Genomic DNA, 24,449 nt, shown 5'->3' with positions numbered 1-24,449 from the left:
GAGTTATTAGGATTTTAAATCTTGTCTGTCCTGCACATTGCTGTGGATTTTTGGATGCAAGTCTACTTCTGAGACTTCACAATGACCATGAAAAACTAACCATGCACCTCCATCAGGTCAACCATGAACTAAATCTTTGCTCTCTGGTTGCTCTGTCTTTCCATAAAAGACAGAGCAACCTGACAAAGTGAGGAAAGCCCATGTTGCTTGCCAAGAGATGCTTGCTAAATAGGATGACTATTTAGTCATCCTGTTTATTTCCCAATTACTCAGTAGCAGCACTCCATAGAAAATAGCACATCAAAGACTGAACAAGGAAGGACATTTCTTATTGTCATAACAGCAAAAAAAATAAAGAAATAATAATTGGGGGCAATTTTATACCACAGAAGAGAAACTTCACTTAATTAATCATACCTAAGTAGGAATTGCTAGAAATTCAAGCACCTTCTTTTCAGTTCATTATTCAACAAACTCTTCAAGAACTAACTGAAAAGGCTTATCACAAAATAAGATCAAAATCATAATCATCTCTTGGGAGGCCCCCACCGCCACTCTATCCCCAGCCCTCTATGGCTCTGAGGCCAAATATAAGGAAAATGGGAAAGATTCATTAGTTGGAATTACAGCTAATGGCCTACTATGTCCAGAAAACATTAAAATCTGTATAGTAGTATGAAGGTTTCTATAAACCTGGCTTCCCCATTGACTTTGCTTGTCAAAAGATCGCAAAAGGTGATCACATGACCCTGGGGACACTACGACTCTCATAAATACACGCCAGTTGCAAGTGTCCAAATTTTGATCATGTAATCTGGGGATGCTACAACAGTTCTAAGTGTGAAAAATGGCCACAAGTCAGTTTTTTCAGTGTCATTGTAACTTTGAATGGTCACTAGTTGAAAGGTTGTAAATCAAGGACTATCTGTAATTAGGTTTGCATCCTTTATCTTTTAAACAGCTTTCTGGTTCCCATTGTGGAGAGTAGTCTTGTTAATATAAGGCTTTCAGAGGGCATAGGTTTGGCATGTGGCCTTGTCCAATTTATTTCCTATATACAACTTAGGCACTAGAGGCCCTGAAGGATTCATTCTCTCATAGTAATCTATTAAATTTTACATTCAGATGTCCATATAACGTTAGCTGCCTATATGATTAACTATTGCTAACAGCATGAAAGACTCAAGAGACAAGCAAGGCATCTTGGCAGTCATACTGAACTTCAGTGATACTTTGGAACTAAGTGTCAAAGAAAAAAAATTATTCCCATTGCCAATTGCATTTATACAATAATCTGTAGCATGAAAAATCAACATTTTTCTTAATAAACTAAGATTCTTAGGACTTACATTAATTGCTAAGGAAACAATATTAAACATTAGTTCTGATTGAAAAGAAGACCCAGTATAAGTCACTTATACAGGAAATCCTCAACATATGACCACAATTGAGCCCAAAATTTGTTGTTAAGTGAGACATTTGTTAAGTGTTGCCCCATTTTACGACCTTTCTTGCTTGTTAAGTGAATCACTGCAGTTATTAAGTTAACAACATGGTTGTAAAGTGAATCTTCCCCATTGACTTTGCACGTCAAAAGTTTGCAAAAAGGGGATCACATGAACTTAGTTATAAGTATGATCCAGTTGCCAAGCATCTGAATTTTGATCATGTGATCATGGGGATGCTAAAAAGGTTGTAACTGAAAAATGGTCATAAGTCACTTTTTTCAGTGATGTTGTAACTTTGAATGGTCACTAAATGAACTGTTGTAAATCGAGGACAACCTGTATAAAATGGAACTGCATTTGCTGACTTTTTGTTGTTCTACCGAATTCTGCAACTTATGTGCAAATATATTCTCTCTTTAGAAAGAGAAAAAAAAGGGAATTTGAACTTATGGGGTTACATTTGTTTAGAATTCTAGAAATTTTTAGAAATTTTAAATCTCCATTTCAGGGAGATTAGTTTTAAAAGAGTGAGCAATATTTATAGATATACATTTATGCAACCCTAAATTCAACAAGAACTGCAAGATGGACAGCTATTTTTCTTTGTTGCAGCTTTCCTATACAGCTGAAAACAAATACTGAAACTCTTCTAAGTGAGAAATTCTGATGCAACACAAAAGTTATTGCTAATAAAAAAAATCTTTAGCTGCAAATTCCTTTTTAAAAGATGGACCATGCTTTTCATTGTTCCATGAACTATAGTCATGACTAAGTCAACATTGTAGTGTGGTTTTTGCAGTTGCTTTTTCCATAAGCTCATTTCTTTTTCAACAAGGGAAGATAAAAACCTAAATGTAACCAAAGCCGTTGTTCCATAAAACAAATGTGGAGTAGGCAAATTAATTACAGTTAACGACATAATCTAAAACACAACTGCTCTCAGAAAAATAAGATTACATAAAATTCACCCTTTTGTCAGAAATTGGAGTCAGATTATTTTTGCAGTATTTTTTTTTTAAAATGGCACTAAATGGCATCTTTCAAAATATTTCCAAAAGGAACTGGTAGTTGCGGGTGGAGAGAATAATAGATGTAGGAGTGGTGACTTTGGATAGAGCTGAGGGTCTTTAACAGACTGGAGCTGGTCGAATGTGCCAGTGTGGATGAGGTAAAGTGGTATTTGGTGAAGCAGTGCCTTGGATAGATATTGCAGATTTGGAAGAGAGCAAGAATGGCCATCAGGAAATTCAGTTCATGGTGCTTCACCATGACGGAATGCAAGCTTCAGGTTCAAGAATTTGAAACTGGAGGAAAATTACTAGCAATTTCCTGTCCTGGGTAATTCCTGTTGGACTGTGGCTGGGTGTCAGTGCAGCTTGATTTACTTCTACGCATTTTAAGAATGGGACAACAGGGTCAAGATATAATGCCCTAAGTCTAGTGGGGGCTTCATGGGCTTAGCAACTGAAATGCTAGAGTTGTTTACAGCTCAGGTTGAGACTCCTGGTAACATTGGAATCCCTCTGAGAATTCTATCAATAGAATGACCCAAGCGCGTGACACTGTCTTGTGGGCAGCAGAAGAGGTGAATTGGGTCAGCAGTTTGAGGGGGTCCTCCACTCATAGTGAGATGTCAGGGGCTATGGCAGGGTACATTAATAAGGTTATCCTTGCAAGAGGAACACTTGGAGGGAGGAATTAGGATGACAGTAGAAAAGTGGTGGGTGCATGGTTGGGTTCCATATGAATGGCTTTGCCATATTCCTGGCTGTCTAGGTTCTGTAACTGTGCAGAAAGTAGCCAAAAATATTTGATATTATATGGGGGGGGGATTTCAGATAAGGGGGAAGCGTATCCTGATTTTGATAGGATAGGATAGGCAACGGTAGGTATGCCAATACAGTGAAGGTGTCAGGTTTCGTTGCTATTTTAAATAAACTTCATTCTCAAACACAAGGTCTCTAATGAATCTTTTTTTTTTATTTAAGAATAGGAGAACGACATCCCTGAACTCTTTCTGCAGCCAAAACTGGCCCCTCCTTCCAAACCCCTCCTTTTCCGTTCTTCAACCCCAATGTCTCATTGGCCATCGTGCAGATACATCTCTTCGTCCCAAACACTTTCTTTTCACAGGAATTTCCCCCTCCCTCTGTCACCCAGGTAACGCTATCTACTAAAGAGCAGGGAACTAGGTAAAAGTTCATCTCAGCATTAAAGCAAAGCTTCTCCCTCTTTCATTCATGTCAGCGCTGGAGGAGAACATAATTTGGAACGCCGTCAGAAGGAGGGGCCAACTATCTGTTTTTACTTCTGGCCTAGTAGCTTCACACCTGAGTAGCAGGGTTGGTGGTATATTGACCTCAAAGTACTGGTTTTCTGCTAGTTATTACAAGTGAAAGTATTTTGTATTGTCCTTTAGAGGCTGAAGTGACACCATGCGTTTATTGATTGACACATGGGATTGGAACCATTTTTGGTTTTCGTTATAAATAAATGTATGCTTTTAAGTTAATCACAAATAATACAAAATTAGCATTTTTTTACAATCTAAACTGCTTGTCTTTGTAACTTATCAAGACTATTCTGTTGCAACTCAGAGCAAAACTATACTTGAAAACAGTTTCCAATTCCATCAAATTACAATTGGATCTACTTATTACAAGTTACAGAAAGGAACATGACACATTAGGGAGCTGCAAATTCTATTACTAGATTTAAAAGAGGATAACCTGGAAAACAAAATAACTACCTTCAGAGGGCTATTTATATCAGGCTGAAACAGAAAGCCTTTTCAGACAAATGTCCAATATTAACACATTTACTGTACACATGTCAGAAAAATTCTCTCAGGACTTAAACATAAGTGGATTGTTTCAATTTTCATTTGTTTCTCAGCCTTTTGGCTAAGGTCAAGTATAGCACTTGCAAGTTTCATACCGACACCTCTCATAAGCTATTTTCCTGATCAAATTCTTAAAGATACTAGTTCATTCAATCCCCACAGAAATTATTTGTAAGGATTGCAACTCTTTTTCAAACCTGAGCCCCAGATATTCTTCTATGTACACCTATTTTCCTGACTCGCTGTTCCGGCAATCCTACTCCTGGGTTCCTTCACTGTGATTGGTTTTGCTGAGTGCCAATAATTTTGCTCTGCAGCTCCGCTTTCGCCCCCTTGTCTCTATCCTGTCAGTCTTTTCACTCAGCAATTGGCTTCAGACCTGAGTGCCTTTTGTCTACTACATTTGTGCATTTTTCTGGTATCTTGCCTTCATTTCGTACATTTTTTTAAATTTTCTTAAATTACTTTAAATTTTGGCGATTGAGTCGGAGAGCTATGCGCTGGGGGGGAGTTTGACAGCTGTCATCAGTGAGTTAGCGCTCCTGGGGCTCCGGGACGCTAGCCGCTGCTTCGCCATTTTGTTTTTAACCTTTTTTGACAGCTTGCAGAGGTTTGCCTTCGGGCACCTCTCGCTTTATTGCCGCGGGTAAGAGTGGGTTTTCCGGCGTGCCAGTACAACCGCCTCCACCTTCGCAACTTTCCGGGACTGATTTGCAGCAACGGAGTCCCTGTCAATTGAAGGCATACTCTGTGGAGCTTGGATGTAGCTTCGCGGCGGTTGACAGTTCCCGCCATTTTCTGTCTGGAGGCTTTCATTGCCGGCTGACAGGAGCGAGAGTCAGCACCGGCCAGCATTCTTTCGTTTGCGGCTTGTCAGGAAGCAGCCTCTGTGCCTAGCCTCCTTGCCTTAAAAGGGCGGCTCCGCTGACAGGGAATTGTTAACGCCCACCAGCAGCAGCCTCAGCCTTTCAGCGAAGCGTGGTGTTGAGGGCACAGACCTTCCTCCAGCCTGCCTCTTCCTTGTCTGGATTTTGGCTTCATATAAGGAAAGTTTAAAAAAACAAAAAACAAAAAAACAAAAAAAAAACCCTTTACTTACCTTTTGGGGTTTTGGCATAGTGTGAACCTTACTGTACCTTTCCTGACTTCTCCTAGTCAACCCTCAGAACAACGGCAAATTCGCCTTTGTCTTCAGATATGGAGCAGGAGGCCTCTCCTCCTAGACCTTCTCCTCCCAAATCCTCAGGGAAAAGGAAAGGAAGTCTAAAACTAAGCATTTGGATGAAGCAGGCAAGTCCAAGTCCAAGTCTCTTAAAAAGAATGTCACAATTGACAAGGATGCCTTGCGTAGACATAATGCTTTAGAATGCCAGTTTAATAAAGCAAAACATTTAACTCAATTTCAGCCTTCCCTAGAATTGTCTACTGATGTCCCGGTGGCCCAGCAACCTCCTTCCCCTAACTCCAATTCTCAGGGCCCTGATTTGGTGACTTGGCCTCAAGGTGACTTTATTCTTGTTCCTCGTGAGCAGGGTTTACCTTATGTTCATGGGGCGCCCTTACCTCAGTCATCTGTATCATCTCAGATGTCGCAGACGGTTCCAGAGGCCACAATTTCCCCCAATGCAGACAGTATCCGTACCGGAGATTGCCAGAATGTGGGACAGCCCTTGGACTTCCAGTCACTGGTTTCACAAGCAATCACTCGTATATTTTGAGTGGGGTTGCAACAACAGACCCTTTTACAACCATCTTGCACTGGCGCTAGCACGTATTCATCTGCGCCTACTGCTCACTCTCCTCCTTCGAGGCAGGTATATCACCAGTTCGATGAGCATGTACAAGACGATGATTATGTTGATGACTTTGAACTTTCTGAGGACGAGGACATGACACCAGATAAGCCTGCCTTTCCGGATTTATTCAGACCTTCCCTATTTAAATCTCTTTTACATAAGGCTAAGGTGGCCACAAGTATGGGCAAAACCCTTGACCCTTCTTCTCAATCTCAGGATCAGGTTAATCCTAATGATTCCTTGTTCATGTTACCCAAGCTGGATCAAGACTTTGTGCCTTGTCCAGATCTCTTCTCCCAGGTGATTCAAAGGCCATGGGAACGTCCAGGGTCTCTTTCAGGTCCTACCTACCATGATAAACGAATGTATTGTTCTGCTCCAGAACTAGATGCCTTGTTGCAATTGCCAGCTGTAGATGACCCTGTAGCTACTCTCACTTCATCTTCAGTTCTTACAGGTGATGTGGGCGAAGGTCTTAGAATGGAGGATAAATGTGCAGAGATGTCCTTTCGTAAAACCCACCAAGCAGCAGCCTGGGCTATTAGGGCAGCGACTTCGGCATCCTTTTTTAACAGGGCCTCCCTAATATGGCTTTGTCAGCTGCAGGACAGATTGTCTCCGGAGGAGGTGCGACTTCATCAAGATGTGACCAAACTCTTGGCTGCTGCGGAGTATTCGGCCGATGCTTCCCTTGATGCGGCAAAGTTTGCCTCCCGAGCGCTGGCATCTACTGTGACTTCTCGACGCCTCTTGTGGCTTCGTCATTGGAGAGCTGACTCGAAGTCCAAATGGTGGCTTACCGCTCTCCCTATAAAGGATCTTCCCTTTTTGGAGCGGCTCTGGACCCTATCTTGGTGGAAGGTCGTGATAAAAAGTAAGTGCTCCTCTCATCCTATCGATGGTCAGATCGCAGGTTCTCACCTTATGGCCAGCAGCCCTTTCGGGCAGGATCAGGGCCCAGTGGGTCCTATTTTCCACAATATGCATCTCAACAATATTACCTGTCATCTGACCCAGCCGCCTTCCGTGACTGAGGCAGACGTTCTACCACCTTCAAACATCCCTTCTGTGGTGCTGGATCCCATTCTTTCCATCAGGTAAGTGACTCGCCATCTCTACCACCCATTGGCGGCAGACTCCAGTCGTTTTACCATCAGTGGAACTCTCCACCACGGACGCCTGGATTCTACGAACTATCTCCCAAGGCCTCACTTTGGAATTTACCTCCACCCCCACCCAAACCGGTTCATTCAGTGTCCATTGTCTGACCATCCTCAAAAGAGACACCTCATGGACCTCGAAGTTCAACATCTGTTGGACATCGAGGCCATAGAGCCGGTTCCGGAAGATCAGGTACGGACCAGGTTTTATTCAATATTATTCCTCATACCCAAGAGTTCGGGGGGCTGGAGGGGGAATTCTCAATTTAAAACAGCTCAATCTGCATGTGCTATATCGGCGCTTCAAGATGCATTCCCTTCGCACCATCCTGGGATGCATCTGGAAAGGAGACCTTATGCAGTCGGTGGATCTCAAAGAGGCCTATCTACATGTACCGATCCACCCAACACACAGGTGCTTCCTTCGATTCTCCTATGCAGAGCGCCATTTTCAGTACAAGGCCATGCCGTTTGGACTATTGTCGGCACCTCGAATCTTCATGAAGATCTTAGCGGCCTTGGCGGCGTCTGTCCGGGAAGCTTCTGTCCACATGGTCTGTTACCTGGACGATATATTGATCCTCTCATCATAAAAGGCCCAGGCAGATCAGGACAGAATGAAGGTGATTCGGTCCCTACAGAGTCACGGCTTTACTCTCAATCTGGACAAAAGCCATCTTTCTCCCACGATGCATATCCTCCACCTGGGCACGATAATAGATTCCGCTAAGGGACTGGTGTATCTCTCTCCGGATCGTCAAACCAGCATTCGGAACCTTGTGCTCCCAGTGCTGACACAGAAGACTCTTCCTAACCTTCTTCTATCCCGTTTTGTTGGGGAAACTAATTTTGTTGCATTGCAATTGTGCTGTGGGCTCGCCGCCACACACGTCAATTACAGTGGTTTCTCCTGCCTTTCCAGCAGCACAGTCGAGGAGATTCTCTGACCAAGGTGTTTGTGCCACCTCGGGTATGACTGGCTCTTCACTGGTGGCTTTCAGCTGCAATTCAAGCCGGGAATGTCTTCCTGGAACCTGACCGTGTTACCATAAAGGATGCCAGCCTTTATGGGTGGGGTGCACATCTGGATTCCCACCTGGCACAGGGCACTTGGTCTCCCCTGGAAAAGAAACACAGTTTCAATTGGCTGGAGTTACGAGTGGTCTGCTTGGCGCTTCTTCAATTCCGTCTCCAAGTTCTCAACAAACATGTTGTCATTTTGACGGACAATGTGGCCACAAAGGCCCATGTCAACCGACAAGGGGGCACTCGCTCCAGGACACTAATGAGCACATATCAGGCTTATCCAACCTTCAAGCGGATTACCTCAGCCGTGCATGCTTGGATCATTCAGAATGGAAGTTACATCTCCATCTGTTTCAACTCCTCTGCACCAGGTTCGGGCTTCCACTGGTCAAGCTTTTCGCAACGCCTCACAACACGCAGTTGCCCAGGTACTTCACCTGCTTCCCGACTCCGGGTATGGAAGGCTGCGACGCCCTTCGAGCCCTGTGGCCGAAGGGTCTCCCCTATGCATTCCCGCCAATTCCAATAATTCCAAACGTCATCTGGAAAGTGATTGCGGAGCAGGCGGATCTTCTTCTGGTGGCGCCTCATTGGCCGCGAAGGACGTGGTTCGCCGACCTGATGGACCTATCTTTCGAACCCCCTTGGTGCATTCCTCGCGAGCTGATTTCTCTATCCCAAGGGGTTGTCCAGCATCCAGAGCCAGAGTGGCTCCAGTTGACCGTCTGGCGCTTGAAAGGATCATCTTGAGTAAAGATAACCTTTCTAGCGAAGTCATCTCCATCATTCAAGCGGCCAGACGGCCTTCAACTGTACGCATCTACAATGCATCCTAGAGAGTCTTTGCTCAGTGGTGCGCCTCCAACCCACCGTCAGCGACCGTCCCGGACGTTCTTCAATTTCTGCACGCGGATCTGGCCAAAGGACTGTCACCGTCTACGCTACGTCGTCAAGTGGCAGCTTTAGCTACCGGCAGGGGGGGGGGGCAGGGGAATGGCCAAGATCCTCTCTCTCATAACCGAAAAATTAGGTCCTTTCTGTATGGTGCTGTCAACCTACATCCACCTGTCATCCACCGTTACCCTACATGGGATCTTACCCTTGTCTTGCAAGCTCTCATTTCGGACCCTTTTGAACCACTGGGTACAGCTACATTATAATACCTGTCCTTGAAGATGGCCTTTCTCTTGGCGGTGACATCGGTACGCAGGGTTTCCGAAATAGCGGCGCTCTCCATTAGAAACGATCTTTGCATTTTCTACCCAGACTGTGTGGTACTTCGGCTCGACCCTGCTTTCGTGCCTAAGATTAATTCAAGATTCCATCGTGCCCAAGAAATTGTGTTGACAAATTTTTGCCTGGATCCCCGTCATCCCTTAGAAAACCGATGGCATACCTTAGAAGTCCGCAGGGCGCTGAGATGTTACATCAAATGTACTGCCTCCTTTAGAAAGACGGAAGCGTTGTTCGTGTCCTTCCTTCCATCCTCAATGGGACAAAAAGTGTCCTCTGCTACAGTAGGCCGCTGGCTTAAAGATTGTATCTCCAAAGCCTATGAATTACGGGGAAGTCCTGCTCTGGGTGGTATTTTGCCACATTCCACCCGCAGTGCGGCCACATCTGCGGCCTGGGCTACCCAGGCGTCCATAGATGACATTTGCAGGGCGGCCACCTGGTTGTCAATAACTTCCTTTGTTAGACATTATTGTTTAGATGTTTATGCCTCTGCTGATGCTTCATTCGGCAGACGAGTTTTGCAATCAGTAATTTCCTCCCATGGTCAGGGGATGTCTCCAAGCCCCTCCCAGAAGGATTGATCTTGGGCATGTCCCAGGAGTAGGATTGCCGGAGCAGCGAGTCAGGAAAATGGATGTTGTCCTACCTGAACGTCCCTTTTATGCTCGCTGCTCCGGCAATCGGGCCCACCCGTTGGTAATCCATCCTCTGCTCGTGGGTTGGGTGTGTCTTCCTTTCTTTCCCTCTGCAGACTTCGGTATTAGTCAAGTCATTCTTTTTTTTTTTTTTTATTGCAAAAGTTTTACAATTACATTTTCACCCCTTTTTTTCACCCCCCCCACCTCCCTCCCCAAACTTCCCATCCTCCCTAACCCTCCCTAACCCTCCCCCCCCCAGACTTCCCTATTACATACTCATAACTAATAACACTAATATATAAACCTGAACCCATCCCTCCCCCTCTATAATTTTTCCTCTTTGTCTCTTTACATTAAAATATTTCTAATACATTATTTTCAAATAAAAGCTATTTGATACTTTCTAGTTTGGTATTTGTTTTGAACATATTCTATCCACCTTTTCCATTCCCATTCATAAGTCTCTTGTGAACAGTCTTTTAAATACGCTGAAATCTTCGCCATCTCTGCAAAACTAGCCATCTTCAAAGTCCATTCCTCGATAGTAGGCAAAGCTTCATTCTTCCAATATTTACCTATCAACAATCTTGCTGCTGTTATCATGTACAATATTAGTTTTATTTCACCCCGTGTAAAACCCTTAACTATACCCAATAAAAACAATTGTGGAGAAAATTGAATTTTTTTCTTCAAAACATTCTGCATGACCCACCAAATTTTTATCCAAAAAGCCTTAACTTTCCTACAGGTCCACCATACATGATAATACGTAGCATCCAAACATTCGCATCTCCAACATTTTGGCTGAACATTAGGGTACATACATGACAACTTTTTAGGATCCAAATGCCATCTATAAAACATTTTATAAAAATTTTCCCTCAAATTCTGCGACTGTGTGAACTTAACATTCTGAACCCAAATTTTTTCCCATGTTTCCAACATCACTGGTTCTTCAAAATTTTGTGCCCACTTAATCATACAATCTTTAACTAATTCAGTTTCTGAGTCCCTTTCTAACAAAACATTATAAAGCCTTTTAATATGCATTGGACCTTTCTCTCTTATATGTCTAACTAATTCTTCCTCATGCAGTATAATACCAGTTTTTTGGTCCTCTTTCCATCTCAATTGTAATTGATTATATTGTAACCAGGTTAAATTAATCCCTTCGTCCAACAGTGTCTGCAATGTCTTCAGCTGCCATCTGCCCGCATCTGTAAAAAGAACCTCTTTGTATAAAAACCCCCCGAGTGACATTATATTTGTATTCCACAAGGTATGACCAAGATCCAGCCATAGCGGTATTTTATAATCCCATTTGAGTCGGTGTTTCTTCCAAACTCTCATCAAAGAATCTCTGAGTATATGACTTTTAAATACTTTATCAACTTTATCATCATAAAATAAGTAAGCATGCCATCCAAATTCAAGATCAAAACTTTCTGCATTCACTATTCCAGCCTTCTTATTTCCAAACCAGTCGCTTGTTAAAGTTAAAGCTGCTGCATCATAATATAACTGTAGGTTTGGGAGTTTAAGACCTCCTCTTTCTGGAACATCTTGCATAATTTTCAATTTCACTCTCGGCTTTTTCTCGTTCCAGACAAACTTATTCACGCCAGACTGCCAGACTTTCAGTTGTTTATCACTTTTAAGCACCGGAATCATTTGAAACAAAAACAGAAATCTTGGCAAAATATTCATCTTAACTGCTGCTATTCTTCCAAGTAAAGACAGTTGCAGCTTTTTCCAAGTCTCCATGTCTTTCTGAACCTCTCGCCACAACACCTCATAATTATTTTGAAACAATTTCATATTTGATTCTGCAACCTGAACTCCAAGATATTTTACCTTAGGTACAATTTCAAAACCTGCCCTCCTTTCAAGCTCATGTTTACGATCTTGTGTCATATTCTTAACTATCATTTTAGTCTTTTTTGAATTCAGTCTAAAACCTGAAACTCTACCATAGTCTTGTATAATGTCGTTCATCAGGATTGTTGATTCCATTGGTTGTGATAGGGTAACAACCAGATCATCTGCAAATGCCTTTATTCTATAATCCTCTTGCCTTATCACTATGCCTTTCAGAATTTTTGAATCCCGTATTGTATTTAGCAAGACTTCCAATGTTAAAATAAATAAAAGTGGGGACAACGGACATCCCTGTCTTGTTCCTTTTTCAATTTTAAACTCTGTCGTCAAACTTCCATTAATAATAATCTGTGCTTTTTGCTCTTGATAAATTGCTGAGATCGCCTGTATAAATTGGTCCCCAAAGTCCATCTTTTTTAAAGTCTTTAGTAGAAAATTCCAATCCACTCTATCAAAGGCCTTCTCCGCATCCAAAAAAACCAGCACTGCAGAAATCTGTTTATTCTTATCAAGATATTCCAATAAGTCTATTACTTGCCTTACATTGTCCTTCATGTATCTGCCCTCAATAAATCCCGCTTGGTCCTCATGAATCACTTTTTGGATTACTGGCATCAACCTGTTGGCTAATACCTTCGCATAAATTTTATAGTCTGTGTTCAAAAGAGATATTGGTCTGTAGTTCTCTGGTTTTTTAGGACCAACTTGTTCCTTTGGTATCAAAGATATATAAGCAGTTGTCCAAGATGGGGGTATTCTACCCCCTTGTTGAATATTGCAAAATAAATCTCTAAGTTGTCCCACCATTTCAGCTTGTAAAGTTTTGTAATACACTGCAGTCAAACCATCCGTGCCAGGAGCTTTGGCTGTTTTTAGCTGCTTAATTGCTGCTATTATCTCCTCCTCTGTTATAGGATAATTCATTCTTTCCTTTTGTTGATCAGTAATTTTTGTAACGCTCTTATCCTTTAAATATTTTTCTATAAGTCCATTCTGCACCTCTTCTTTGGCATATAATTTAGTATAATAATCCACAAAAGCTTCTTTAATTAATTTTTGTTGAAAAATTTCTTTCCCTCCAATGTCAATACTATCAATAGTCCGTATACTTTGTTTTTTCCTCAGTGTGTAAGCCAACCATCTGCCCGGTTTGTTAGCGTTGCAAAATGTATTATGCTTCGCGTATTGTAAACTTGTTGCAACTTGTTCCGCCATAAGCATTTGAAATTGGTCTTTCAAAAGTTTTATAGCGCTTCGTATTCTTTCATCTGTTGGGTTTTTAATAAGTAACTGTTCTTTATTCTTTATTTCCATTTCCAACTCAGATCTTTTCTTTTGTCGGAACAGTCTATGTTTAGAATTCATGTAGATAAGTACCCCTCTCATATAAGCTTTACTTGCGTCCCAAACAATTTCAATTGGAGTACCTTTATTCAAATTTATTTCAAAAAATTCTTTCAAATGCTTTTTAAGTTCTATTGTATTTTTTTCATATCTAAACAAGTTCTCATTTAATCTCCAAGAACGTCTCTCAACCTTATCCATCTCGATTTCTATCCATACAGGGCTATGGTCAGTCAAAGTTCTTGGAAAAATCTTTGTTCTTTTTGTCTTAACAAGTAGATCATTTGACAACAGGATAAAATCAATCCTAGAAAAGGATCTATGTCTATCGGAAAAGAAAGTGTAATCCAATTCATTTGGATTATGTATTCTCCAAACATCTTTTAGTTCCATATCTTCTTTCATATCAAAAAAGGTCTGCGGTAGTCTAATTCTAGACTTTGCCAAGCTCTTTTTGTCTAATTTAGAATCAATTACTCCATTCCAATCTCCCATAAGTAAAATAGATCTATAGTCCCATTGCAATATTTTAGTATGTAACATCTTGTAAAAATAATCCTGTTGTTGGTTGGGAGCATAAATTCCAATCAAAAGAATTTGACCATTTGCTGTGAGCAATTCAATTGCTACAAACCTACCATCTTGATCTACTTCTATAACTTTTGCTGTTAATTTTTTATTTACATAAATAACCACACCATTCTTTTTCTGCGAAGTTGAAGATATATAATGTGCTCCTAATTTTGAATTTATCAAATATTTTTGATCTTGAGTTGTAATATGCGTTTCTTGTAAACATATTATATCATTATTAAATTGTTTCAAATATGTAAATAATTTCTTCCTTTTCTGTGCTGAATTCAACCCATTAACATTCCAAGATAGACACTTAAGGGTCATCAGCCTGTTTCTGGAGCGCAGAGCAAAATATTTGAAGTTCATCCAAGAGCTTCGATCTTGCTCCTCCCATAGCTCCACTCTCTTGTGGGGTACTCTTAGCTGCCTTCTTGTCTTGTCTTTCCTGTTGTTGTTGTTGCTTTTGTTTAAGTAACTTGGATTGAGCTCTAGTTATACGTTGATCTTTAACTTCAGTCAACTGAATCAAATCCAAAATTGGAGAAGAATCCAACAAGGGCTCACTCAGAAAACCTCCTTCTGCACCTTGCACTTCTAATTCCTGCTTAGACTGTTCTTCCAATTGCCTCTCTTCACTCTCCTTAATCTCCAAAACTGTAGATGTACGTGGAGATGGTGTTCTTTCCTTAAAAATAGTACTATAAAAATGTTGTGCCTTCTCCACGGTATTCAACCGATATCCTTCTCCCTTATATCTAAAAATTATCCCAGCTGGTGCATCCCACCGGAAGGGTATCTGTAAATCTTTCAATTCCTTAACAAGAAAACCAAATTCTTTTCTAGCTTTCAGCATTTTAGGAGGTAATTCTTTAAAAATTACAAGTCGTGAGCCCCCCACTTGTACAGAGGTGTGAAAAGATTTTTGGAGGATTTCATTTCTAATTTCTCTCTCAGTAAAGTATATGACCACATCTCTAGGCAATTGTCTTTGTCTGGCCACCCAAGAGTTCACTCTGTAAATTTTATCTATTTTATGAAATACCAAATCAGGATTAACTTGTAAAATCTTAGCCAGGGCTTCAGAGCAAACTTGTCTCAAGTCCTGTCTCTCCTCCTCTCGAATTCCCCGAAGCCGTATGGCAAATTCCATCGCCCGAAATTGTATCATGACAATCTCATCTTCAATTCTCTGGATTTTATTGTCTACTTCATCAATTTTATAGTCATTATCTTTCATCCTAACATTAACTTCTGATTTGAATTCTTCAACTTTAAAATCAACTTTCCCAATAAAATTTGCCAGGCCAGACGCCACTTCTGATATTTTTTTGGTCACCATATTTTGATTCTGTTTCACCATGTCTTTAACTTCATTAATTTCCTGCAAAAATTCCCCATGTGATTTTTGAAGTTTATAATCTATTTCCTGTTGAGATTCTTGAAATTTGTCATCCAAAGTTTTAGAAATAAATTCTTTTAAATCTCCCACATCAAGTTCTTTTTTCTGAGTTTGTAGCTGTTGAGCAGGGGGAAGTTGCGTTTGATGTTTGTGTGTGGGGGATCCCCCCCCTAATGCCTTCCCTTCCTGCTTCTTTGAAGCCATCGTGCCACGTAAGCTAGTTTTTCTGAAGAGGGAAGTTCTTTTTCCTTTCCCTCTTCCACAGAAACTTCTAAAAAAGTCCCCCAGATTTAATCAAGTAAAACTGAAGTAAAGCAAAGTCAAATTTTAGCAAAAAAATTTTTTTTCTTTAGGTAGAACAACTTTGTAGCAACTTTTCAACTTTGTAGCAAAGCAGGGAGGCTTCACAAATCCACTTTCACTAGCTCGTTAACTCAAATGCTGGACGCCATATTTTTTCAAATCACTTTCACTCGCTCACTTTCTCTTTGATTTAAAAAGTCAATAAAGCACTAATACTTGCAATTTTCAGGTTTCTGGATTCAAGTTGATATTTCCGCTATTTGTTAGAATTAGTTCCTCTCACTTTAAAAGTTTGCTGCTATCGGCTTGTTCTGCTGAAGGCAGAATCGTCCCACGCCGCCCGGAGTCTCCGCAGGTTGGAAGGGAGCCGCTCCTGTTTTCACCCCCAGAAGCAATTCCCTGGGGGGGTTACAGGGGCTCAACCTGTACCCTGCTGTCTCTGCTCCTGCAATCTTCAAGATTTCGGAGTTTTCGAGCCGCTCCTCGTTCGCAGGGCGGCTCTACAGGCGGCGGGGCTGGCGGTCTTTAAAAAATCACCGCCGTCGCCGAAGCTCGCAAACCGGAAGTCCCAGTCAAGTCATTCTTCATGCGGTTGCCTTGGTCTTCAGCTGTTGGTTTCTTCGTGAAAAGACTGACAGGATAGAGACAAGGGGGCGAAAGCGGAGCTGCAGAGCAAAATTATTGGCACTCAGTGAAACCAATCACAGTGAAGGAACCCAAGAGTAGGATTGCCGGAGTAGCGAACATAAAAGGGACGTTCAAGTAGGACAATGTTCATTCTCACCAGCTCAAGGTTGACTCAGCCTTCCATCCTTCCGAGGTGGGTAAAATGAAGACCCAGATTGTTGGGGGCAATATGCTATTTAGTATACTGTCTTTGGTGTAAGCCACCCAGAGTCCTCGGAGAGTGGGTGGCATAGAAATATGAATAATAAAATAAAATAATGTTTAATTGGGTCTTGACAATTTCAGGAATTTTAAGGGCAGTTTGCTATCAATAAATGTACAAACAATTGTAATTTATTGTTCCAATGCAGACATACAATATCCATAGCCACATTCGCTGTGAGAATGATAACGTGTTCCTTTTGGTAAAATAGCCAAAGAAAAGAATTTGAGTTCTGAACTACTTACTCAATGAAAGTATCAAACTTAACAAAAAAAAAAACTATCCTCAAAAATTTTCTGTTGCTGGAACCTCATCCACATCTTTTGTAACTTGTTACAATATTTACATTGTTTCTTTCTTTCATACAGGACTCTAGAGTCTGTTCAATAAACTACTATATACTCAAAATACTCAAGTAGGTTGCCTATTCATGGAAATTCTCAATCATCAATGTCATGGTTATCCCAAAGGTGCTTTTCCAAAAGGTAACTGGACTTTCTTGGTTTTTTTCTTTGAAAACATTTTGCTTCTCATCTAAGAAGCTTCTTCACTTCTGATTGAGTGGTGGAGAATGGAAGAATTTACTTTCTTTGCAGTGTCAGAGTGCTAACAACCAGATGATTGCAAAAAATATAAATCCTTCCATTCCCCGCCAGTCAGTTTAGAACTGAAGAAGCTTCTTGGATGAGTTTTTTTTTTTTTAAAAAAAGAAGACCAAAGAAAATCCACTTGCCTTTTGGAAAAGCACCCTTGGGACACTCTAGTAGGGTGTTCAGACTGTATAATGAACTCTGAACCCCTATTTTAGTTACTAATAAAAGAAGATACAAATTTTCAGGCTACTTTCTTTAAAAAATTTTCTATTTGCCTCAATCTGCTCAATCTCAACAATCTGCTTGTTGAAAACTCAAAAAGTGGTGTGTGCCAGGTGCCAGGTGACTTAGTTATATGTTAAAAGAAAACTAGAGAAAAAGTTAATATATAAAGTCAGACTGCATTCAGCTATTTTAAATAATATGTTGAACAAGACTAAATTAGGCACTTCAAATTCCTGTTCCGCTCATGTAACTTGTAATCTTTTTTTTTTTAATTATCCTGCCTTTCCTTTATTATAAAAAAGTTGGAGAACATACCTAATATTCCTGCCTACTCTTATTTTCCCCACAACAAAAGCCCTGTGAGGTGGGTTGGGCTAAGAGTGTGACTGGCCCAAAGTCACCCAGCTGGGTTTTATGCCTAAAACAGAACTAAACCTAGTTTCCTGGTTTCTAGGCCAGCATCTTAACTACTGCACCAAACTGGCTCTCTCATTTGGCTTGAATTATTTTAAATATTTAGTCTCGGTTCTTTTACAATGAGAAAACAAAATGTAACAAGATGTTTCAGCCTATAAAAAATGATGCATTTTAACAAGGAATTCCATTAGCTGAGGATGGCAAGATGACAGCTAGCGTTTGTAAACTAGTCTACAACTTTTCTAAACTAAAAGCCTTAAACAAAAGTCTTCAGGGCAGTGGAGACTATTGATTGTGGAATAAATAGAGTATCAGGGGCCCCATCAGTGTGTGATGGCCTGGATCCCTTATCTGCTGCTCACAAAATGTCAATTTTGTAAGTCAAAATTGACTTACAGATAAATCCAGTGTATGATTTGCCTACACCAAAGCCACAGTCTTTGATATGGGATATGCCAGGGTTGTCCCTGGGAATGGGATCTTACTTCTGGAGGGCTTCTAATCTTGGTTGGCAATTATTTTCTGCAACATAATCCATCTGAAAGATGCTTTGTCTGGATGTAGAAATGAACAGCGCTTTCTGAAGGAATATTGTGCAGCAGTCCCAAATAAACATTACTAGATGGCTTTAGCGTAGAGGTGGTTCTAATGAAGTCATTCACAATTTCCGGTGTGCCAGGCTTAGTTGGAATTACACAGATAATTTGATGCATGCAATGACCCCCAGGGTGATCTTGGTCAACGCTTTATCTACTTATAACATATATATGGCTGCTCAACTTGGATGCTACCGTGCTTTCCCGAAAATAAGACCCTGTCTTATATTTTTTTGAACTCCGAAAGAAGTGCTTGGCCTTATTTTCGGGGAGGTCTTATTATTTTGGGGTGCGTGGAGGAAACCAGAGGAAATGGCAGGAACCGGTTGCACATGTGTTTAAATATTTTCAGGGAGGGCTTATTTTCAAGGGGGGGGCTTATTTTAGTACATGCGCTCAAAAGCCCGATTGGGCTTATTATCAGGGGATGTCTTATTTTAGGGGAAACAGGGTACAATCAGCTTATAATAAACCTATATAAAGTAGAGTAGATAAAAGGATTCAATTGAAATAATCAACCTTTGATAAGAAATCAGGAATTCACAATTATTATTGTCTTCCAGATAGAGACCCTCATCTTCCTGGCTCCAATTCTTGAGGAAACAATCAGGTTTTTAATGTCCTTCTAAAAGTCAACAGGATCAAGGTCCAATATTCAATTGTGTCTGGATCACAGCAGTCCATGTGGTGTTATTGGAACCAAACTGATTAAGACTGAATTCGTCTTTCTGTTCAAGAAGATTCTGCTCAATTTACCAAGTTATTCCAATCATTTGCTAATTGGATTTTCAGAAGGGAATAGAGGGAGGGAAGGATCATTCCCTAACTTGGTGAAAGACCCAATTCACCTTAATCATGAAGGTAGGGATTTTCTACTTTGCTGTCCTTGGTAGATTCCAGGTTGGTCCCAAATCAATCACTTTTCTTGCATTAAAGCTGCCAAGACATGTTTGATTACCACTTAGAAGGATACTTAATCTGAACCATATTCCAAAGAGAAATTGACAGTCTGGGATTATATCAGTTTCAAAATTGTAAATCTATCCCTTTTTTTAGAACTCGTGGGAAAAATGTACCCTACATTAGCTTATAATTAATTCATCTTTTAAAACATTTGTGATGCAGCAAGATGAATTCATCTGAATAAAATTGCAGGATGGCAATATACACATTAAAACATATTCTGACACTAATGGTTAGCAGCTCCTGAATTACTATTATTACCGGAAAGTGTTTGGGAAGATTGTAAACCCATGTATTTTTTAAAACAGATCACAGAAGAACATTATGAAGATAGATACTGGTAATTTGCAAGAGAAACAGGATGAAGCAGAATACCCTATTTTAACTAAGAAGCGGCTTAACATTTTAAAGAATGTTAAATATGTCTCTGGAAAATGTTTAATAAGGCTGGATATAAATTTTATAGAATGAGAGAATAAAATAGTAGAAAACACACTGAAGTTTAAGCTTTGGGCATGCTCTATTCATTTTAGTTTTATATCTACATATCTATATAATTTTTATTTTTATTAATTGAAGTGCCCAATAGCTGAAGCTATTTTTTATCATGAAATACACTAAAATACAATCTGAATAAAAAGATATAGAATTAAATAAAAACTTCATATAAGCTATAAAACACAATTGCATGTAAACTAGACAGCAAGACAGTCATTCAAAATCTAAAATAATACAAATTAAAATACAATTAAGAGACCATTAAAACATGTCATAAAATAGAAAGGTATTGTGCCAGAACAAATGGATACACATTAACTAAAAGTGGAAGCATTAATAGATCAGAATGAAACTGGTCTGATCTTGTGGAGGTGATGAATACATGACTGGAAGTAAACATCTATGTTTAATTATAACAGGGCTAGTACAGATGTCAGAGAATACAAATTGGTATCATCTAGATTACGGTATGTGTATACTAAATGTCTTTTCTGAATACTGTATGTAGTTTAAGTACAAGTTTATTAAGATACACATATGGCAAAGAGATTAACATAAATCTAAAAGAATGATTGGTCTCATTGTTTGTGCTGTAAGATTGAGAGAATTAGCGAAGGATACAAAGGCAATGAAAGACTCTGAATGTCAGATGGATATCTAATGGTTGAGGCCCAGAAATGCTGTTTTTCAGCGGCAGTATCAGTTATTTGGAACAGCCTTCCACTGGACATATTGCATATTACTGATTACCTTTCAGGAGATGCTACAAACCAAGCAAGCTCTTCTGCAGACCATCTGGCAATCCAACAGTTGTTCAACAACTGTTTTGATTACTGCTGCTGTGTCATTTTTATACTGTATTTTTATCTCTATTATTTTTATCATCTTTCTTACTGCGTTTTGGTGCCATGATGAGGTCAGAGTATATGGATAAGAAAAGAAAGGTTTATAAGAGAATGATTGCTGCAAAAAATAAAAATGAAAGATGTTGTATAATGTTGTAAACAATGTGTAGACAAGTCCCGGTCCCCACTTTTACTGTCAAAGCTGCCAGCTCAGACATTCAAATCAGCCCCATCTTTGTCACAAGCACAAACATACAGGGTATGGCATATATGGAGATGCCCCTCCCCCAAACCTAATCCTTTTTATAAATTAGGGGGAAAAATATTCTTTTAGAAACTGAGCGTAGGTTGCTGGACAAAAGGCTGGAAACAAGTGAGATTTACTGTCTTCCCCCAGCCTCAGATTTAAGAATTTGCAGGAAGCAGGATTACTGAAGAATAACATATGTTCCAAGGCTAATCTATTCTCTAGAGGAATAGAGGAAAATTAACTAAAGACAACACTCTTTAGTTTATTTCCTACTAGTTGATCCTTTGTGGTTTATGATATTTATGTTTTTTTATACATGCTTAGTACATTATTTTATCCACTTCTTCACATCAGAGCTGATTCTATATTAGAAGCAGATCCTTATGATTCACTTTGAATCATACATTGTTCTATGGGAGTTTCTTTTAAGATGCTTTCTGTGATTTGAGCATCCCTGTATTTTCTTCTCCAACAGGAACGGTTTTGGAAGGGGCTATCTGAAAAGGAATTTCTACATTCTCTTATTCTGTCCTCTGAGAAGATAAGCAGTAACTACTAAGCAGTTATTACAAAGCAGGAAGAAGGGGCCAGATTGTGTAAATCCAGAGGGTTTTTGAGAGGAAAGAGTTCCAATGTTTAGACTCAGCCCTGCCATTACAAATGTATATACAGAAAAAAAAACTGCAAATAATCTTATTCTATCATCAGAGAATAAGAGAGAGATATTTAAAAGAAGCAGAGAAAATACAGAGCAGTTTTGAAAGCAGTAAATGTAGGTTAAAAATGTTAACATCTAAGAAAAAATATGAAAAGGGATAAATACTGTGAAATTATTAAAAAATGGTAAGGTTGCAGATGTAGGCTGCATGCCTGGAAAAATGTAAACGTACAGATTTAGTTTTTTCATAGAGTGTTGTGTAATTTATTTAACATGTGTGAGAATAAGTCTGTGCCCAATGATTGGAAAAATGCCACTGTTGTTCTTCTAATTAAAAGAAAAATAGTGTAATGTCAAAAAAAGAGTAAATGTGAAAACTAGAGATGGATTAACTTCAAATATAACTGGAAAGATGTGGGTAGAATTCTGATTCTGATCACAAGCAAAATTTGGAATTCCTGTCAGGGTAGTGTGTATTACACATTATATATTTGTTCTTTGGTCGCTGAGAAGAGGGAACATTTATTGCATATTTGTTGATTTAAAGACAGTGCATGATGCTAGAAGTGTGTTGGTTGCTTGGGAACGTAAGTGTAACTTTATAATTTTTGAATTGTTAGCCAAGAACCTAAATAACCTTCAGTTAGACTGTATGATGCAACGTGGAGTATGGACTTATATGTATTTAAAACCAAACTAATTGTATTTGACAGGGGAATCAGAATGAACAATTCCAAGTTATAATTTAGTGGTAAAAAAAACAGGGCAAATAGAATGAATTTGTAGAAATAAAATACAAAAAGTATATATGTGGGATCACAAATGAACATGGTCTATATACAAAAATAAGCAATTAACATTGCCTCATTATTTGTTTACTATTTCTTACTTCTTTTCTGCAATTTGCACAATGGTTTTCCCAAAAGAGAATAAAATGAGCATGTATGAACAAGAGAGTACTCAGTTACATACAGTTACAACCAATGTCTAGTACTTGTTATTAACATTCATTAAGTGTATATATGAAAAATTTCACTAAGAAAACCTGACTTATTACAGCTTCCCATCACAAATAATATACAGAATTGAAACATTAGAAATTACATCAGTATACAAGATGACTGTTTCTACCTGAAAGATATATTAGAAACAAGACCAAATCTTTGCTGGTTCATAAAAATTAGGATTTCTGCACCTATAACCCAATACAACTTGTGCTGTGGGAAAAAAATCAATTAGAAATAAATAGTAAATAAAGCAATTAAACAATACAAATCAGAGCTAATACACTGATAGCTTAAGAATACACATTATTAAAATATAAATTCATATGTTCTGTTTTTAAACATTATAGCACAGATTATTAACTCAACCCTAATTCAGCTTTAAGGACACTGGAAATAGTAATTTGAACCAAATGTCTGGTCTAGAAGAGCCAAAAATCTTTTTTCCACAGGATGAATAGTGTAACAATTTACAGCTGGAAGTAGTGCACACAGCCAACGTAGCAATTTGTTCCTAGCCATTGGAATTCAGGGACCTGAATACAACTTCAGATCTATACTTCAAATGAGCTACAGTTCTGTAAGATACATCAGTATCTTACTGTAAGATTTTGCAAGATAAACCTAGTATGCAGAAAGACCTCTTGTGCATTTGAAAATCAGTCAGCTATGTCTACCATTGAAAGAAAAATGTCCTTACTAATGTGCAAGAAAAAAAAGGGGGGGGCACATTTTTGGACATGAAGCCAGTTGTAATCTATTCCACTGCAGCCTCTTGGAAAGATGGCTGCAAAAAACTTTAGAGGGGAACCAATTCATGCCAATTTGGGAAGAGGTGGGAGCAACCAAATCATATACTCAGCCCTAGGATGTTTCTGAAGCCCGGGAACAGCTATAATTTTGGAATCTATAATTGATCTCAATCTAGTCATTTTAGCTGGAAGTTATTCAATAGGACTGGTCAATAAGAATGCCAATGATTCAGATCAAGGCACTTTCAGGAAAGTTGAAACAATCCACTTTAAACTCAAAATGCTGCAAACACATCTTCCACATATTCAAAAAAGCCTTAATAGACTCTTAGTCATTGTTTGAATCTAATTCAAAGTACTAGTTTTGATCTTTAAAACCTGTCCAAATGTCATGTTAACTCAAACATACATAGTGAACCTTGAATCTTGACATATTATCAGTAGCATCCAAGAGAGGGCAGGGAAATGAAAAATACATGTTAGCCTTATCAAGGAAAGAAAAGTCACCAGCAATTTTCATTTGCAAAACCTGCATAAAATAAAATAAAATAAAATAAAATAAAATAAAATAAAATAAAATGTTTTTGCAGACAGACATACTTCTCATACAATCTGTAATTAATATTAACAAGCAGATATAGATGTCAGTTTCTGATAAGATTTATTGTTCCTAAAATAAAAAAAAAAAAAAAAGGGGGTGGGTGGGTGGGTAAAGGCTTCCTGTCTAGTTGTGTCCGACTCTAGGGAGCAAGTGCTCATCTTCGTTTCTTGACTAAGGGAGCCAGCGTTGTCTGAAGACATTTTCCGGGTTCATGTGGCCAGCGTGGCTATATGCCAAAAGTGCATGGAACACTGCTACTTCCCCACCAAAGTGGTACCTATTAATCTAATCGAAGTAGTAGTTCTTAAAATGATACTGATTTCTCAGGCGATGGAATTCTGCTTAGAGAGAGGTGTAATTTCTCAAATGAGGCACAGGGAATAGTCAACTCTCTGCCATAGCAGGTCTTGCAGTTGTTAGTATTGATGGTTCTGAAGCAAAACTAGAATTTTCATGTCTGCCATTAGTTTAAATTCCTAACACTAGAAAGTCGCATGTTTTTCAAATGTTGA

General features: G+C 39.3%; 1 protein-coding gene across 1 annotated transcript in view; it reads right to left on the bottom strand.

The window, feature by feature from the left end:
* The window catches only part of SPATS2 (spermatogenesis associated serine rich 2), a 59,561-nt gene that overhangs the window by 24,992 nt on the left and 10,120 nt on the right, over nt 1-24,449 (bottom strand). The window lies entirely within an intron of this gene.

Source organism: Pituophis catenifer, unplaced genomic scaffold (assembly GCF_029215685.1).
Source record: "Pituophis catenifer annectens isolate HBS135680 unplaced genomic scaffold, rPitCat1.0.hap2 SCAF_2, whole genome shotgun sequence".
Classification (NCBI taxonomy): domain Eukaryota; kingdom Metazoa; phylum Chordata; class Lepidosauria; order Squamata; family Colubridae; genus Pituophis; species Pituophis catenifer.
The sequence above is the reverse complement of the archived record's forward strand: the minus strand, read 5'-3'. Positions and strand labels throughout refer to the sequence as shown.